A 6,450-nucleotide genomic window follows, 5' to 3' on the forward strand; every position below is an offset into this window, starting at 1 on the left:
TTAACAGGTATTGCTTCATGAAATGAACGTTCCATTTCTTTACAGGGAACAACATCCTCGACTTTGCTAATGATTCTGTTACCCATTTAGTTGCTGCAGCGAGCGGAAACAGCTTTGTTGGATCATCAAATAGAAAGAGTCGTACACAGCACAGAAGTGAATACAGAGTGCAAAGAGAGGGGGGAAAAAAACAGAAGAAAAAAATTTTAAAAATGTGCTCGCTGCTTTGCGCAAGGGCAAATGAAGTAAAATATTGAGCCTCATAACAAGAAAATTGAGCACCCTTCCATTTTCTAACCTGTATTTAAATTTTTTAAAATGTGTATATATTTGCAGCAGGAAGTTCATCATGCCTCAATAGACTAGGATGTTGCAACTTTAACCTACCTAATTATACAACATACGTTTCATGCCATACCAGCTCCAGTGAAAGCAAGCAGGATGAAGTCCATACCAGTCAAGCTGCAAATCTGACTGCACAGTCTTGGTTGCTCTGCAAATATAATTTGCAAATAATATTTATTGCACACATACTTTCATGATAACAAACAATGCAGACAAAAAGAGTACACAAGTTGACACCTAAATGCTCATAGTGCTTCTGACACGACAGTCTCTGGAGATGGAGCAGTTGACCAAAATAAAGCTGTCGGTATCTGCCCATCTACGTATCCTTTGAATGTATATATGCAGTACATGTGAGCTATTTGTCTGTAGAACTCAAAACTGATTATGCATTTGGGAAGCTACTGGTAAAATGGTTGAAAAGGACAGCTTAGTACAACATGTGGTTTCAGTTATCAAGAATAAAATGCAACCACAGTGTAAACCAAATGAATATGCATGCTTAAGACATATACCTACCAACATGATGCTTATTCTTGCAGTTCGATGTTGATTGTTCCTAATTCAACAAAAATGTTGTCTCTCGTTATGAATTTCCTTGCACTCAGACACTGAGAAGGCACACAGTCGAGGCCCAAGATGGTATCTGCTACAGCTCAAAGACGTGACCTGTAAACGTAAGTAATGCCTGTTTTTACATGCGAGCATGAGCTGCAAGTGCAATAGCAGCAGTCACACTTGTAAACCGACAGCCAGCACGGTCGAACCTCATTAATACGACACTAATTAATCTGACATCCCTGGTTCATAACCATATTGAGTGGGAACCATTCCCTCCCCATACAAGTGCCATTTGCCTATTTGCACAAATAGGGGCGAGAACACATATTCTATCCTCGACATTATGACCCCCAGCAGTTGAGCGAGTGGGTTCTCCTGACCTACAAGCGTCCTGTGGTTTCCGATCACACGTGTCCAAGCTTCGTGCCCAGTTTCAGGATGACTAATAATGCTCTTTGTGGCACTGGCGATGGTGCTTAGAGAGAGCAGTGCCCTTCGTCGACGTCGGCGTTTCATTTTATTTTTTGCATTTTAGTGACTCCATCCCCTGTAATATATGTCCCGAATATGACACAAGAGCACGTAAAGCGCAGTATTGGATCTCGGGTGTGCATCCGTCGCTTACTTGTCCCAGTCCTCATAACTTATTACGTGAACACATGCGACCTACACAACAGACTCTACGACATGGCACGATGACACAAGCCTACAATTCTTTTTTTTTTCTCATTTCACCGTGGCTATGCCAGTATTATAATACTACTGAGAATGTCCACCTGTGAAGGTGACATTGAATGGAGGTCTGGTCATGTCCAGGGTGTCGAACTGAAACGTTTTTCTTTCTGATTTTCGTAGGAAAATGGTTCCGCTTCGGCTCAGCTCCGGAGTAAAAAAAAAAAAAAAAAACGGTTCATACCAGTTCAACCTGGTTCTGACATCAGCACAGGCGCCATCTATGATATTCTCTGTTAACTGGTTTCAGATCGCCCTGGAGGCTCTACTTTTTTTTTTTTTTTAGTATCACCAGCTTTCGTAAAATTGAACATACTACACCAGAGAGCTTTCTGAATGGAGATTTTTGCTTCTTAGCTATATGCTACTCATAAGATTAGGAATCACTTCGGTTCTGAAGCAAAGATTGTGCCGAATTTGAACGTTTCTCAAACAAAAAGAAGAAGCACAAGTCTAGGAGAAGTAAGGTGTGTGTGGCCACACGGTTTGAGAGAGAAAGTCGGAAAGTCCGAAGGAGAGCCACTTCGAAACTGGAAAATGGCAGACATGATACAATAGAAGGCGGTTACGTGGGCTTGTTGGTCGTAGTTCATCTGATGGGTAAAACAAAAATGACAACTCTAAAACACTGAACGGCGGCATAAGCGCAACGACGGTGCGTGAACGTAACCCCAGTTTCAACATGACACGTCGCACTGCTTTCCGGTACAGACCTTCGTGTTCCAGGTGCCGAAAACTTTCCATGCAAACCGAAAACCTTTAAGACTACTTTTCGGTTTTGCTCGGGAACGAAAAAGACCATTACAGGTTTTCGTTCAATTTTGGTTTGCAAACAATGACGTTTCTTTGTGGTTTTTGGTTTCGGTTTGGTTCGACACCCTGCACGCTCATCTCCACTCCACGGAGACATGTTTCTACTGAATTTATTTTAAAATCCTGCAAGGCGTGCACATCGGGTTGCCACCTTTCGTAGCGAAAAATACCGGCTGAGGGAGAGGAGGTGGAATAGAGGGAAAGGGGAAAGGGAAGTGGGTGAGGGGTGGAACAGCACACACAGAAAACAGAGAGAGAGAGAGCTCAAAATAATACGAGGAAACGTATGTTTCTGTGTGTAATAATAATAATAATGAATAACTATGGAAAAAACTGGTGACTGTGGAGTTGGGGCTATTCTCCAAATTTATTCAAGCTGTAGTGGAATGTTGAAGGGAAAACCCCACAAAAGCCCATATGAAAGGTCTTGAGTCACAAATACTGGCAAAAGGCTGCCGGTATCACCTTCCTACCAGCAACCGGCAGAGCGAGCAAATAACCGGCCGTGCCGGTATAATACCGGCCTGGTGGCAACCCTACGTGCACATCCCAGCCCGAAACAGCACTTGGGGGCAAAACGGGGTGCTGACAGAGCTGAACAGGCTGTCCTCCCGCAGCTCTGTAAGAGCTGTTCCATTACTCGACACAGTAACAGAAACGCAATAGAAACGAAATTGAAAGGCTGGTATCAGAAATGAATAATGGAAACGAAAATCGAAACGGTAACAATAATATGCCAGTTACCCTTCCCTGGTCATAGCAGAGCCTCATATTATACAGGAGGTTCATTGGTGCATATCATATGGTGTTTGTTAATATGGCAATTCGCTTTATGACCAATGTCTACGGGAATGGTCATAGTCATATTAACGAGGTTCGACTGTATTCGGAGCAGGAGTAAACCAACTCGGTGAACCAAAAATGTCTAAGGAACACCAAGTCTGTGCAGCATGGAGTGCTGGAGCAAGGTTATGTTACCAACAAGACCAGATTACAATACGCTATGCAAGTAGGTCAGCCTTTCGCGCAGTCCCTCAGCTTTTCCCTTTCCCCCCCGTGCAACTGTCTCATTGGATCGCTCTCAATTAAGGTACCACAACAACTGCACGTGAGGTCCACGTTGCTTCATCTTTTTCACCATAGTTTTGTGGCCCGTCTGCGAATGGCCCCTTATTGCTGCCTCCTGAGTCGACAGGCGCTTTGTCACGTGCTTTCTCCAACCTTTTCTTTCTCTCATGCGCAGAGACGTACTGTCATAGTGTATGGGCAGGCAGTCAACTGATGACTATAGTGGTGTGAAACATTGTACCGTGTATCTTCTGTGGTTGGACCAACTTTCTTCCAACTGATCTCTTTGTTGAATGTTACAATCTCATATGAAGAACTCATATTAAAATTAGCTCCCAAGTTACTGTGTCCGATATGAAGATTAAATGTCCTTCTTGGTCTTAAAACAAATATGTCCTTCTACAGCTTAATGCCATTCCTTGCAACCTCTGGCAGATTGTCTCAGTTTGCCATCAGAGTGAGAAAAAAGAATGGCCACACTGCAAGAGTGAGTTGAGCAAAATAAATTGAGACGCCTCCAAAAGTACCCTTTCTACCATTTTTGACGAGAGATGAAGCTAGATGTGTCGTAGCAGTGCTCCTTTCCGGTCCCCGAAACCACTTTCTGATGAGGCTCCGATAGGTTTCTTGCCTGTGGACCTTGCAGCAGCCGAACCGACCGTATGCACCATGCCTGTTCACGAAAGCTCTCCACGTTGCACTGGGAGAAAAAGTTGAAATGTGGAATTGTTTGTTCTTGGCGTGTATATATAACAAGGAAGTACCTAATGGTCTCTTTCTGAAAAAAAAAAAAATCGCGACTTGCATAATGTAATTTGCTTTTGGAACAGGCTATTTTGTTTTTGGATGCATCTGAAACACTGAAAGCAAATGGAGACACTCACTACCTGTGTTTAGGTATCTAAAATGGGGTACATGTGACAAGACATCATATGAACAGGCTACTATTTTTTTTACAACTACCTTTTGTAGACTGTTTGAGCAGCATGGTGCTGCAATGCTTTGCTATTAACAAGAAGGGAACCGTGCAAGATTAAATATTATGCTACTAGTAAACCTTAACCAGGTCTCAGTTCCAGTTGGTCCGGATCTGGATCTCGAACAAAGCGGAGATGAAATATAGGGACAGATTTATGCCCATGCAGTTTGCATCATTTATCCAGACTTCAGTTTCTAGATTTGGACAAGAATTTCCAGGAATTACTGGGGAAACTGGCCAACAACTTCTTTCATCTATTCAGTCTGGAGTTGGAGACAGTTCGCAAACTACGTTTCGTCAAGCGGGGGCAGTCTTGTACCGCAGATTGACTAGTCCAGTCCACTGCAGATGATCCACTGAGTTACAAAAAATGTTCACCTGCAGAGCTACATTCTCTATGTTTAAACCAAGTTCAACAACAGTGGACGGCACCACAGTTCTGGGGTATGTCAACACTGACTGGAATGATGACACCTGTACTGCACTTAGGGATAAGAATGTCATTAGCATTGTCGCTTGCACTGATGACCAGCAGGAATCAGATGGCAGTAAGGAACCTGGTGTTATGTCGCTTGAGAATGGACAAAGACCACAGAGAACAGCTCTGGCATTTTTTGAGCAGACGAATGAGGTTTCTCAAGTCAACGTCATCAGTAGGCGTTTACAGGGGCTGAATTTTACGCAATTGACGATGGACAGTTTCCTGTGTGTTACGAAATAAACACAGTCTTCGCTGGCTGGTCCACTCTCGAGTTCCGTTTATGCGGACATTTTTGCTGGAAACGGCCAGTGCTGGATAAACGAGGGTCAACTGTATTTTGTATTCGAATAAAACTTGCGTTTAAATATTAGAATTGCTATTAGCATAGCTTGAGACATCAGAATTCTGATGATTTAGTTGGCTTTAGGGAAGCGGTCTTGTCAGTAAATTTGCGTTGCTCCAGCTAAGGCTGGAGCATGAGCTGGAACAGTATTGCATTGTTTGTTTTGTACATATATTATATTGGTCTTCCTTTTTTGCTTTGTAACAGATCTTGCAGGTAATACGAAAATCATCCAAGGTAAGTGCACCTCGCAGAAACTGGGTGAGTGGCTCTATTACCATCAAGGCGAATTATTGGCTTTCACCAATCACCATGAATAGTTGCACAAATTAAATTGCTATGATCCTACAAAATTCTACAACAGAGATGCACTCGCATAGTTAGCTCCAAAATTATAAAAATTCATGGTGAAATGTGTTAAAATATTTTGGTGCAACATCATAGATTTGACAAAATTATTTGTGTGGTAAGCACTGCTTCCACTGCCTCAGATAACACCACCTTTGATCGGACCTGCACAAAAATCTATCAGTGGCCATTTTTCGTCATTTACCAAGACTTGCATCCTTGCATATTTAGGTGCTCCACGTGCGGGGGTATCCCGAAATGCCGCCGTTAAGAATCCACCGTTTAGAATCCCATATCATCCCATATATCATATCATCAAAATCACGCAAAACTCCGAGGTTTGTCAGTAATATGCATAATTCAACACTATCATTACACCATTCTTCACCTTAGAGCTTTAATTTAGAAATCTGGGATTTTGAACATCTGGAATTTTTAAACAGTGGAATTCTTAACGGTGGAATATCGTGGCATCCCCCCCACGTGCTACCTGATGCAGATGCACCACTGTGTTGTTGTTGCTGATCCAAACATGGAGCATATGTTTAGTGATAGCAGCGCCTCCACGAAATTTGCGAATTCGCCCGGAAGTACTGCTGGAATAATTATTGCGGTAATACGGACATGTTCCTTCTTAAAATTAGTTCCGCGGTTAAAAAAGATTAATGGAAAGCTTTGTCTGAGCCACGTGGTCTGAGCATAAAAAAACGGACACATCAGCTTACGTATGCATCGATAAGCCTCAAAGGCATGTTGAAACTGAAAAAAGAAAAGACAGAA

At 42.7% G+C, this 6,450-nt stretch overlaps 1 long non-coding RNA gene across 19 annotated transcripts in view; it reads right to left on the minus strand.

Annotated features, from left to right (window-relative positions):
* LOC135377592 (uncharacterized) overlaps positions 1-6,195 on the minus strand; it is a 32,298-nt gene extending 26,103 nt beyond the window's left edge. For 3 of the 19 annotated variants that reach the window (XR_010418145.1, XR_010418134.1, XR_010418152.1), the window contains exons 1-4: positions 5,876-6,189; positions 4,056-4,219; positions 865-1,014; positions 405-493 (exon numbers count right to left, since the gene is read on the minus strand). This is a non-coding gene — a long non-coding RNA (uncharacterized LOC135377592). Of the gene's footprint in view, positions 1-387; positions 494-864; positions 1,015-3,760; positions 3,999-4,046; positions 4,220-4,283; positions 4,380-5,823 lie in introns of all 19 variants that reach the window. The other 16 variants (XR_010418136.1, XR_010418137.1, XR_010418138.1 and 13 more) reach the window with 13 other exon arrangements.
* Between the last annotated feature and the right edge of the window lie 255 nt (positions 6,196-6,450).

Source organism: Ornithodoros turicata, chromosome 1 (genome assembly GCF_037126465.1).
Source record: "Ornithodoros turicata isolate Travis chromosome 1, ASM3712646v1, whole genome shotgun sequence".
NCBI classification, from domain to species: Eukaryota; Metazoa; Arthropoda; class Arachnida; order Ixodida; family Argasidae; genus Ornithodoros; species Ornithodoros turicata.